The sequence below is a fragment of the Dipodomys ordii genome, unplaced genomic scaffold, assembly GCF_000151885.1.
Source record: "Dipodomys ordii isolate 6190 unplaced genomic scaffold, Dord_2.0 Scaffold136, whole genome shotgun sequence".
Classification (NCBI taxonomy): Eukaryota; Metazoa; Chordata; class Mammalia; order Rodentia; family Heteromyidae; genus Dipodomys; species Dipodomys ordii.
The window spans coordinates 5494621-5507053 of record NW_012267352.1 but is presented as its reverse complement, the minus strand read 5'-3'; the positions used below and the strand labels follow the sequence as shown (position 1 = coordinate 5507053).

At 37.1% G+C, this 12433-nt stretch overlaps 1 pseudogene; it reads left to right on the top strand.

Moving 5' to 3' along the window:
* Positions 1-10395: 10395 nt before the first annotated feature.
* LOC105996809 lies at positions 10396-11301 on the top strand (annotated as a pseudogene).
* Positions 11302-12433: the final 1132 nt, after the last annotated feature.

The window sequence follows — 12433 nt, the reverse complement described above, 5'->3', positions numbered from 1 at the left end:
TTTATATGCAAAATGATGCTAATGTAACCTATTCATTTAAGTATGTAACTATTAATTGAATTATGTAAATATATATGACATGCTAAATATAGATCAAAGTCTTCTCATTGCAAATCACCCAATTTTTAAACATCATTGGCCTACAGATCTGAGATCTGTATAGGCAAAAGGCAAGCTTTGTTTGAGATAGTTGGGTTTGAACTTGCCTTACTCTCTCTTCTTGTCTTTTTTTTTTCTTTTTGGTCTGTCTTGGGGCTTGAATTCAGGGACCTGGCGCTGTCCCTGAGCCTCTTTGTGCTCAAGGCTAGAACTCTACCTCTTCAGCCACAGAGCCATTTCTGGTTTTTGAGTGGTTTTTTGGATGTAAGAGTCTCATTGGGGACTTTTCTGCTTTGGACAGTAAGTAGCTAAGAGTTAGCCACTGGCACCCAGCTCCTACTGGTCTTTATTCTCAAGATGACTTTAAAAAAATCATATCACACTAGCATTTACTTAGGAATAATTACCGATTATATTGTCTTTTGAGTTTCAAATGTGGGAGAATAGAACTTTCTTTTTTCCTCCAAAGCAATTTTTGTTTCTTAAGTCTAAATGGAAAGCAATCTCTAGATATCCAGCATGATGCAATTCTTTAAACAAATTAACTTGATACTCTTGCTCATTATAGGTACATGCCTGTCATCCCAGATGATTGAGATCCAAACTGGCCTGCATATAAATGTGAAACCCTAACTCCAAAATAGGCAACTAAGCCTGACAATGTCACCCCTTGCCTGTAATCCTAGCTACTCAGGATTAGTTAGTTCCCAGGGGATGGGAAACTAAGGCTCATAGTTCAAAGCCTACCCAGGAAGTCAATGAGACACATATCCCCAAAACGTTATGTCAAGCTATAGCTCAAGTGATAGATCAGTGGCTTTGAGTGAAACAGTAAAGGACAATGCCCAGATTCTGAGTTCAAGCCTCAGTACAGGCACTAAATAAATAAATAACTTAAAAATATTAGAAGGTGTGGCTCAAATGATTAAATGACTATCTGGCAACTATAAGACTGAATTCAAATTATAGCACTGTAGAAAAACACAGCCAAGAAGTCCATCTATAGAAAATAAATTTATTGTTTGGTAGCACATTATTTTTAGTGGTTTTTTCCTTAAATTTTCTGCTGTGTTTGGGCTCTTTCCTAGAGTGTATACTTACTGTCATTGCTTTCAACTCAGGATTTGGCATGATTTTAATATATGCATTCAGTGAGATATGAAGGAAATTTTTGAAAAAGAAATTCCAAAAGTTGTGACACCTTGTGAGGCTTTTAATTAAAATCTGAGTTTTGTGGAGTTTTGCAGTAGACATGGTACTTAGACTTTGTAATCCTGGTTGCCATAGTAACCTTATGTGAACATTTTACACGCTGCTACTCCTCATATTAGATATCAAGTCTATCAGTACAATTGACTAGTGGTTTAAAAGCTTTATACCATGTTTTAAACCTCCTTTCTGTATGGAAGGTTCCCTCAGAATAGTGATGCCTTTTCTCATTCCAAGCCAAGTAAGAACATTCATTAAAATTGGTTGTTATGTTTGCTTGAATTGTTAGGTTAATGTGTTCTTTGACAAGAAAGCTAAAAATGTTATTTGGGCATCTAATTAATTTGTTTAAAATTGATTGAATTAAGCTGGGCAAAAGAGACTACTCTGCTTGGATTTCATTTGTCTAGCTTGTTTTTTCTCTAGTTCACCAGCCGAATATGATCATTGTAAGGGAAGATAATTTATCTGTGCTAATGAACGTGAAGGCCTGGACCAGTCAATTTCCCATCATTATGACAAAACACTAAAACAAAATCATGGTAAATAGCAACAATTTATGCTGGCTTTTGGCTTCAGAGATTTCAGTGCATGGATCATTTGACTCCATGAGAGAGAAAGAGGGAAGAAGGAGAGGGAGCCAGGGACACATGACACCTCCAAAGACATTCACCTACTTTTTTTCAACAAGAGCTTCACCATTGCCCAATCAGCTATTAATTGTAAACCATGCTTTTAACACATGCATTTTAGGAGACATTACAGAGTCAAACCATAAAATTGTATACCTGGAGAAATATTGTGTTTAATAAATTCTAGCCAGAATTAGCATAAGTCATATATGAGAAATCTTGCCTGGCCACAGAGGTGAAATTAAGTCCTGACAGATGCTTAAGTAAGAATGACAGTACCCAGAGTCAAGGTGTTCTGAGGTGGTGCAACAAATTTTGTTTTCACATAATCCTAAGATAAGAAAGATAGAGAAGATTTTGCATAGACTAAAACGGAGATTGCAATGTGTCATAGGGACAGGCAGTAGAGGTATGTGACTATCAGTGAAGTATGCTAGTACTGTCTCGAAATTAGAAGAGGCAGATAGCAAATTTTTTCTAAAGTCTGATGGAGCAAGTATAGCTCTGCGGACATCTTTGTTTTGGTTCAGTGATACTCTCAGCTTGCACTCAATCATCTCTGCAACTGTGGGCAAAGAAATAAAAGCTACAGAAAATAAGTCATAGTGTCTCACCTACAAAACAAGCAGAAGTGTGAAATATTCTGGTGAGTGACATAATTAAATATGTATAGCCCATTTTAGTCACAAATAGAGGATTTTTTTCCCCTGAGGATTAATGAGAATTGCAATCTTAATACTTTTATTACTTTCTATTACTTTAACAGGAATTCCAGGGCCTGTTGAAGTGGCCTACTGCTGGATATCTACCTACTCAGAAAACAGACTAAAGTTTGAGGGCAAAGCAGGCACAAACACTAAAAAACGGAGGATATATATACATATATATGTATATATATATACACACACACATACATGTGCACATGTGTGTATATGTATACATAGATATGTGCATGCAAAAATTTGTGTGTGTTGACACACATGTGTTCATATGCATGTGATCAGTTTATGCACACATAAATGTGCATATTATATATGTGTGTATGTGCATATTCATTTATGTGTGTATCTGAGTATCCCTATGTAATAATGGATAATACTATAATATACACATGTTCACATACCTAATACTTCCATCATATTTAAAATTTTGAAACTAATGGTGAATATTTTAAAGATATTCAGGAAATACATATGAATAGAAAAAATTTGAATTTGAGACTACAGTACAACGTATTTTTAAAGTGACAGAAGCAAAGAAATTGAAAAACAAGAGAAGAAACCGCAACATATTAGCTAGAACTTTTTATCTAAGTAAAATATTCTCTACACATGAGCTAAGGGGATAACATTTCTGAAATGGCTGTGCAAATAATTTGTCCCACCTTCCCTCCAAGGAAGTAATCCTGGAACTAATTATCATTACATGTCAAAAGCAACTGAAACCAGACATTGGTTACTTATATCTATTATTCTAGCTATTTGGGAGGTGATAATCAGCTCCTAGACCAAACATTGTCTTCATGACACCATCTCAGCAAAAAGGGCTGAGGGTAAAGGCATGCAACTTTCATCCTAACTACAGTGATAAGAGAAAATAGAGGATCACTGTCTAGAATGGCCTAAAAAGTGAGACGCTATCTTAAAAATAACCAGAGCACAAAAGTGTGGAGGTGTGGCTCAAGAAATTGAAACCCTGGGGCTGGGAAGGTGGCTCAGTGGTAGAGCACTTGCCTTGCATTCCTGAGGCCCTGGGTTTGATTCCTCAGCACCACATAAGCAAAAAGAAAAAAGCCGGAAGTGGCGCTGTCTCAAGTGGTAGAGTGCTAACCTTGAGCTGAAGAGCTGAGGGACAGCGCCCAGACCCAGAGTTCAGGCCCCACGACCGGATCCCCTCCCCCCAAAAAAAGAAAGAAATTGAAACCCTGCCTAGTACCACAAATCCCTGAGTTCAAACTGCAGTATTGTGAAAATTTAAAACAGAACATCAAAACAACAACAACAGCAGCAGCAATAACAATAACAAGAACAATCCAATGAAATAGTGCCTCTTAAATTCATCCTAAAGAGATATAAAGAAAATAGTAACTGGAGAAACTCTAAGTAAGCATATTAAATACCAGTTAGAACATGGAACATCTTTGAACCTTGAGCCCTGACTTGCATTCAATGCATCTCATCTTGCTGTTAGGGAGGTTCTACTGCAAATAGTCCTGATGTTGAACTTCTGTCTTTCTCAGTTCCTAAAATTTAGGGTTAAGATTAAGATTACTCTAAAATTAATTAGGAAAAAGCCAAATAAATAGACTTTATACATAACTAGAAAAGCTAAACTTAGTGTCTGACTAGATCCAATCCATTAAGGATAAAGAGCATCAGGAATGATCATACACAGACAATGAAAGCAGAAAACAATTATACAATTCTGGACAATTACCAATTTATTGATTTGCTAACAACAATTCTATGTGTAAGAACTTTCTCAGGACAAAGAAAAATTCAATCCCAACCAATAACTGATGCAGGGATGTTTGCAATAGCCTTATCCACAAAGTGTCTCTCCCAGAATTATGAATGAGGAAAAAGCAGAGATGTTCATTGAGAGGATGAAATGGATAAACAAACTGAATTGTATTCTTACAATAACTACTATTCAGCAATACAAAATAGATTATTAACAGCTGCAAGAAGCACATACAAAAACACTCTAAAGCATTTTGTCAAAAAATAAAAAACAAATGTACATGTATTGTAAGATTTATTTGTCATGGAGCCCCAAGACTGCATAAACTAATCTATCATGACGTAAGTTGAAGCATATTTTTCTTTGAGAGTAAAACTTGGTCTGGGTTCCAATTTTATGTAAATGTGTTAATTTAAATTTCACATATTTAAGCATGTATTTTTTAAAAGAACTCCACAATAAAAATTAAATCAATCTGTATAGTTTTCTTCCAGTTTATACTAAGACAGAGATTGGATAGAAAAGCAAAAGGCAAATGATGCTTGTTTTTCTAAGATAGTAATTAAAGAGAACAAAAGTAAATGTCAAAACTATAAAACATTGTAGCTCATAGTAATTCAAGAGTTATTAAAGTAGGAATTTTAGTCAGAAGGGTGTATCTAAGTGCAGCCTTGAAATTTACAATTCATATCAGCAAAATATGCTATTATTTCCCTTACATATCATGACCACTGCTGTATTTTAGTCACTGAAGTTAAATGCTCCCTTGTCACAGATTACACCATAAAATAATGGATATAAAATTTCTAAGATGGTGAAATTATGATGCTTAATCATGTATTTTATTTGTATGGTGTAAATTGTGTTGATTATCTCATAGGTCAATTGATTCTGAACATATAATTTAACTACATAAAAGGCCATAAATGTTTTCTGCATAAATCCTAAATATTAATCAAGAAATTTGACATTTAATGATTTGACAATTTAAGAATAGTTTTGTAACCAGTAAAAAAATATCCCACAATTTTCCTATCCAACAATATGTTTAACTATGGATGTTGACTTAAGGTAAATATGTCTTTGTACCTATTTAAAATGTAATTAGATCTTAATTTTTCTCAGTATTGATGATTGAACTTAGTTTCCTTGCAAGTACTTGACTACTGAGCTATCTTCCAAGACAATTTAAAATAATTATTTTGTGTCTGTTCTCAGTAAATTTTCCCAGGCTTTCCTCAAAGTTAGAATTGTGTATTAGCTTCCCAAGTAGCTGAGATTACACATTTGCACCACCATTTTGGTAAAACAAAGTAATTCTAATTTTTGAGACTAAGTTTCAAAACTAGTTGTATTTGTTTTGTTGTTTTTGTTGTTATTTAATGAGTGTGTATACTTCATTTATATAAAATGTCCTCATATCATTGATTCTTGTCTGGCTTAATATTATCAATCTAATAATTTAATCTACAAATATCCAATAATCTAATAATTTAATCTATAAATAATCTATAAATTAATAATCTAATAATTTAATCTATAAATATCCAAAGCTAAAAGTGAAACTTTCTCTCAAAAATATAACACATAGTAAGCTGGAATTTTTTTTAAAATAGTTAAAATAAGTTCTTAAAGTTTCCACAAAATATCTTTAAAATAAATGGAAGAATTTGTTACTTGATTGATTAATATGATTCAACAACCAGAGTTATTTAAATAAAAGCATACTTTTTCAACAAAAAGAGTAAGCCTATTTCATGAAGTAAATATACTTATACATGCAGTTTTAAATGAATATTAGAGAATCTCAAATAATGAACAAATCCTTAGTTACTCCAACCAAAATATGATTCCTCTAAAAATGTACACCTCAAGAGCCTTTTCAGATCAAGTAATTTACGGATAGTTCATTGAAATGGCACTTTGCAGGTTTTGCTTTATTAAATGATTATTGTTACAAAGCCATATTGAACAATGAATACATTGAAGAAGGCTTTTTGAGACTACTTAAATACTATAAAGGTGTACAATTATTCATAAGCATGCATTTTTTCCTCTGATTCCTACTTTTCTCTGTTTTATTTAAAGAAATACCAGCTGTAAGCATCTCTGAATGTCACACTTGTATTAATTTATCTCTTTCCGTCATCTAACACTCCCTTTTCATTCCTGCTCTATAAATTTTCCACAATTAAGAACATGCTGTTTTTCTGTGGCTATATAATATATATCATATATAATATAATTTCGATTTTTATTTTGTATATGTCTTCAATAAATTTTTATATTTTCACAGCTTTTCAGTAGTCTTTTATTCTTTATGCAGAGGATTATGTAGAGATGTGTACTACAGTATGAAGTTACCATATTGGAATTTTCTGCGTTTGAATGCTCATTTTTTATTTTATCAGTGCCTTTTCATATCTTCAGTCATGTACTTATTCCACTTAGCTTCCTTCTCTCAAAAACTTGTCACTAGCATTTCTTGTAGGAGTGTTCATGTGGTGATGAATTCTCCTAGCTCTTGTTGGAAAAGTCTTTATCTCTTTTCATGTCTGAAAGACTTTTGCTGGATTCAGTATTTTTGTTTGTTCTTAGCAGCATACTGAATTGTTTCTTCCCAGCAATATACTAAATGTATTATGTTATAAACAATAGTGCCAGGCATAAGGCATATCCTTTACATGACAATTTCTCCTTTGTCTGTATTTAAAAGTCTTCTGTGTGTCATTTATCATTTAGAATGTGTGTCATTTATCATTTAGAATGTTACAATGATATATCATGGCACACCTATTTTTAATGAACACATTTGGTTCCCTTCAACCTTCCTATACCTGAATACTCAAAACATATCTTTTGTTGTGAAATGTTTACTCTTATTATTTCCTTAATTGGGAAGAATTTTGCTGCTATGTTGTGTGTATGTCTAACTTGATTACCAATTTATCCTCTGGCTCTCACCAGGATGATCAAAATAGCCAAATTTGTAGAAAAGTCCATGGACATCAACTGGAAAATAGCATATATGTTTGGAGCTGAATAGACAGTTTTGAAGTATCGGTGACAGACAAATACAAATTCAGTGGGAAGAATAGTAACAAATTGTTGGGTGCCTATATTTTGTTATTGTTTTGTGTATATGAGTGTATCAATACTAAAGTGTGAACTCAGAACTCATACTTATCTTTTTCCTTTTTTTATTTTCATTTTTAAGGCTTATCCTCTATCACTTGAGCTATGCCTCCACTCCTGTCATTTTGTTGGTTAATTGGAGATAAGACTATTTCAAAGGTATCTGACTGGCTTAGAACTACAATCGCCAGAGTTCAGCTTCTGAATAGTGAAATTAAGGCAAGAGTCAAATGGAACACATGGGTCATTCAAGATTAGCACTGAGGACCTCTAGCCCCAAAGGCAAAAATCATACCCTTAAGCCAGCCTGTTTAAATTTATATTTAAATTCGTCCTAGATTTTAAGTTATCTCTGTGTATGTAGTTAACATTTGCTTCCAGACATTCTCATTTGTGTTTCAATAATAACTTGAAAAACAGTAAAATAAATGATTCCAAGTCCATAAAAATACTCTAAGATTAGCTATCAAATAAAAAATTAGAAAGACGACCACATTTTTAAAAACATTTAGCAATATTTGACATAAAGATGTAAATGTCAGTTAGAGAAGAGGATTCAGTTCCTAGGGTTTGTACAATTGATGATGATTGTTAATAATACTTGGTACATTTGAAATGGGTAAGAAAGTAGATATGAAGTGCTTTCACTTTCAGTAATGTTCAAAGTAGCCACTTCATAATATGTCCATATTTTGAAGCTTCTGTACATAAGAAATTGATTTAAAAATTCATTTGACAATTTCAGACAGATTATTTTTTAAAGAAAAAGGAAAATAAGCTTTTACTGGCTTTGAAGCAGGACGCATTAGGCTATGGGTTGTGAGAAAGAAGTATGACTCTCCTTCCTACTCTCCTGCAAATACTGTCTTCACTGGGGGCTGCTTTCAATGTGATGAATGGCTCATTGGCTCTTGAGATAGTTGGATTCTAGGTGGGAAAATGACAAGAAGCTTATAGGAAGGTTTAAATCTAAAAGAGAAAAAGAAAGTTTTAAATCTATTAAAAAAGGAGATAACAGAATGGAGAAAATAATATAATATCAGGTAGAAATTTTAAACAATATGATAGGAAATAAGAAGTTTATTGTTTTCAAGTTAAGAAAAGGATGCTTTCTCCAAATATGTTTAAAATTGAAATTTACAAAGTACAAACTCATTATTCTGCTTTCCTTCTAGTCTTGCTCAATGTCATGAAATGTACACATTATGTAATGAAGAATTTTAATGATTCCTTGGTGTGTTTTGGATTTGGTTATTTTGAGGATTACTTTATATATTGTACAATAATATGGTCAGCTCAATTTTTATTGTTAAATAATATAATATTAGAAAATTTTAGTTTGTAGATTCCCAAGTATATGTATCACTCATTCACCTGGTTGCTGTTACCATGACTATAATCCTGGTATTTAGAAATTATAGCAGCTTTAGAAGGATTAGATATACAGATGCAAATCTTGATAAAACTTGGACAAAAATTTCACAGCAATCAGAAATGATATCCTATGAGTCTATATAGAGAGGAAATGTTCTCTTTCAAGCTGAAAATGGAAAAGACTGGCAACAATATGACTTCTCTGGAAAGCAGAGCCTGGCTCCAAGAAAAATATTTGTTTCATTTTCAATAATACTTTCTACCAGTTTGAAAAACATTGACACACTCTTTCTTCGGACAGTGTGTGACACACACACACACACACACACACACACACATGCACAAGTTGATCCATTCCAAAATGTGATGGGTAGAATATTTTAACCGTCAAGAAAAAATTAGGTTAAGCACAACATGATGTAATTTGTAAGCTCTCATTCAGTCTAAAGCTGAAATCAGAACACTGGTATATAAAATCCTAATACTGTTCTTACGTAACTCAATCATGAGAAACAGAGAAGCCACATTTTGAGAGATTGGATTGGGAATCGTTATTAGAAAGCTGGAGTCTTCAGGCCGACCAATATCACAAAGACCTGTAGCCTTGGGAAAACACTTAACACTGTTATGTTAGAAAACAGCCATGAGAGCAGGAGAGGAAAGTAAGAGCAGAAAAACAATACCAACCAACCAGAGCAACCCCAATGGAGAGCTGAATTAGGATGCCATGTTGACTGGAGGAGAGCCAGGAGACACAAGAGAAACAACACACGGGACATGGCATAATGGTGCCTGAGCTGGTCTGGCCTCAATCAGGTCAGGTCAGAGGGCAGGATCACTGGGAGCCTGAGAGTTCCTGACCCAAGATTGATAGGTTCAGTAACCTATTGTCCAAGTACTCACCCTTGCCTCTAGGAATTCAGGCATGCCTATCTGTCACCTGAGAGGTGGGACCTACCCTTCCTTCACCATGAAGACAAAATGGTGCCAGTTAAACCTAATTTCGTACCCACTATGTGGTCAAGATGGTACTGGCTAGACCCGGTCTCCCTAGCTCAGTACAAGGTTCTCACAAAATCAACTTCAGATATACTTCAAAGATTATAGAATGTTACAGAAGGAGTTGGAATAAAGACCTTCACATTAGAAATACAAACGTCAATGTGGGGAAGAGATACAAAAGTAGAAATAGGGTTCTGATTAAAATATAGGTACATTTATGCTTTATTTTACACTTGACTATATTACTTTAAAATAGTTTCACTTAGCTCCCCATTCTTCTTTCCCCCCATCCTGCCCCTGCAGCCTCATGTAATAGATAAGAACACATATTTTAAATAATGGTAACTAACACTGAACCAGAGCCCATCCTCTCATTTTAAGAAACATCTGTCCCAGTAGTTTAAGAAAAGATGTCGAGCGTTTGTCAGAGCGGGCCGCGCTGTGGAGTAGACCCTGTGGATTTCCGTGAGGCTGTGTTGAGATGGTAACATTGTTTATTGGAAACCCGCCCACGAGGCTCTAGAGCAGGAGATCCGCTCACTCTTGGAGCGGTTCCAGAAGGTGCTGGAATGTGACATCATTCAGAACAGTGGCCGAGGATGCCATCCGAAACCTGCGCCACTACAAGCTTCATGGGGTGAACATCAAGCTTCAACCAAGTTACACGTGGGTAACATCAGTCCCCCTTGTACCAACAAGGAGCTTCAGGCCAAGTTTGAGGAGTATGGTCCAGTCATCGAATGCGACATTGTGAAAGATTACGCTTTTGTCCCCATGGAGCGGGCTGAGGATGCAGTGGAGACCATCAGAAGCTAATACAGAGTTTCAAGGCAAACGCATGCATGTACAGTTGTCCACCAGCCAGCTTAGGACTGCGTCCAGGATGGGAGACCAGAGCCGCTGCTATCGGTGCGGGAAAGAGGGGCATGGGTCCAAAGAGGGTCCCATAGATCGTTTGGGCCGCCTGGCCGACTTGACCGAGCAATATAATGAGCGTACGCCTCACACCGTGAGCTATGGAGACTCATTGTATTACAACAACGCTGCAGCTGCCTCTGCATGTAATTACATAGAGCAGACCCTGTCCCAGAGTTCAGAACACAGCCATGGCCAGTCACCTCTCCTCCACTTCTCTCAATCCTTAAGATAGACCTCTATTGACGACTTCAGGAGCTGCAGCTTCCACTTCATGCCCTGCATCGCGCTTCAGCCCCAGTCCCTTCTGTTGGAGAGGGTTCCAGTTACAGGCAGGACAGCGAGTTGTCCCAAGCTTCCACAGCCGCGCGGAATTCCCTGCGCAACATGGCCCAGTATGAGCAAGGGCAATTTGCAGATCAGGCCCGGTACTCAGCCTTTTAAGGCTGGAGGCGGGATGTGTGTGGGCTGAAATTCCGAGCTGCAGTGGTGCATGAGAACACACCCTTCGTGGTACCCCAACTCAGGGACATTCTCGGCTCTGTGCATTCAGTCCCTCAGGAACCGTGGACCTTAATTTACTTTGCTAAGTGCAGACCATCTTTTTCTTCTCTCCTGCCCATTTTCCTGTTCTTTCTGTGTTTCAGTACCTGTAGCTTCCATCCATGTTGTGTTCTCCCAGCAGACCTTGTTGTATGCTGAACTGGTGGGTGGGGGGGAGGGCGCTGTGCTGTCTCCTCCCTGCCTCTGGCCACCTGTGGGTACTGGGTTTGGGAATGACCCTGTGTGAAAGTCACTGCTCCAGCATTTCTTTTTGGCCCAAAGGCTAGACCAGTTGAGCTAGGTCACTCCTTTTCTCTCTGATGAAATAAATATTTTTCAACTTAACAAAAAACGAGAAGAGGAGACAGCGGAAGATGGCGGAGGAGAAGCTGGAATCTGAACAAGCTCTCGCATAGAAAGCAGTTTTAGAGTTCCAGTGAACAGTCCTAAGCCAGAGAATCACACCAAGTGTGCCATCACAGGACAGAGAGACAAGAGAGGGGAAGCCAAGACAAGGAGACACATCTAAGCGCTTGCCAGCTAGTGGTGGCGACCGCAGCCATACCTGAGCGCACACACAGAGAGTCCGGGATGAAGGAGCCTGACACAGCAGGCGAGCGGATTCTACTCAACACCAGCAAGAACTGACAAGGAGCAGACATCTTCATCCTGCAGTTTGCAGACCAGAGACGACCCAGGAACCAAGACAAGCCCGACATCCTCACTCCTTCTCAGGGAGCAGAGGAGGGAAGGCCACACCTCCCGCCCCAGCACCGGTGATCTCCATCTTGGATACCGACAAAGCTCGGAGGAGCTGCCAGCTCCAATTCAGGCCTTGGAATAAAACCAGTCATTTAGCAGGTCACAAGAACTTAACGGCGAAGTGACCTGCCAGACTCAGCTCCATCCAGGCATAAGTCACCCAGCTCAGGCGCCAGCCATTGGAGTGGCTTTCCTCACTGGGTAACCAGAGCTAGAGGCTGCCCCTCCCTCTAGCAGCCTCAACAATCAATTGAAAAACAGAAACCCTGAGAATGGCTCCAGGCTGGGCTCTGTGAGTT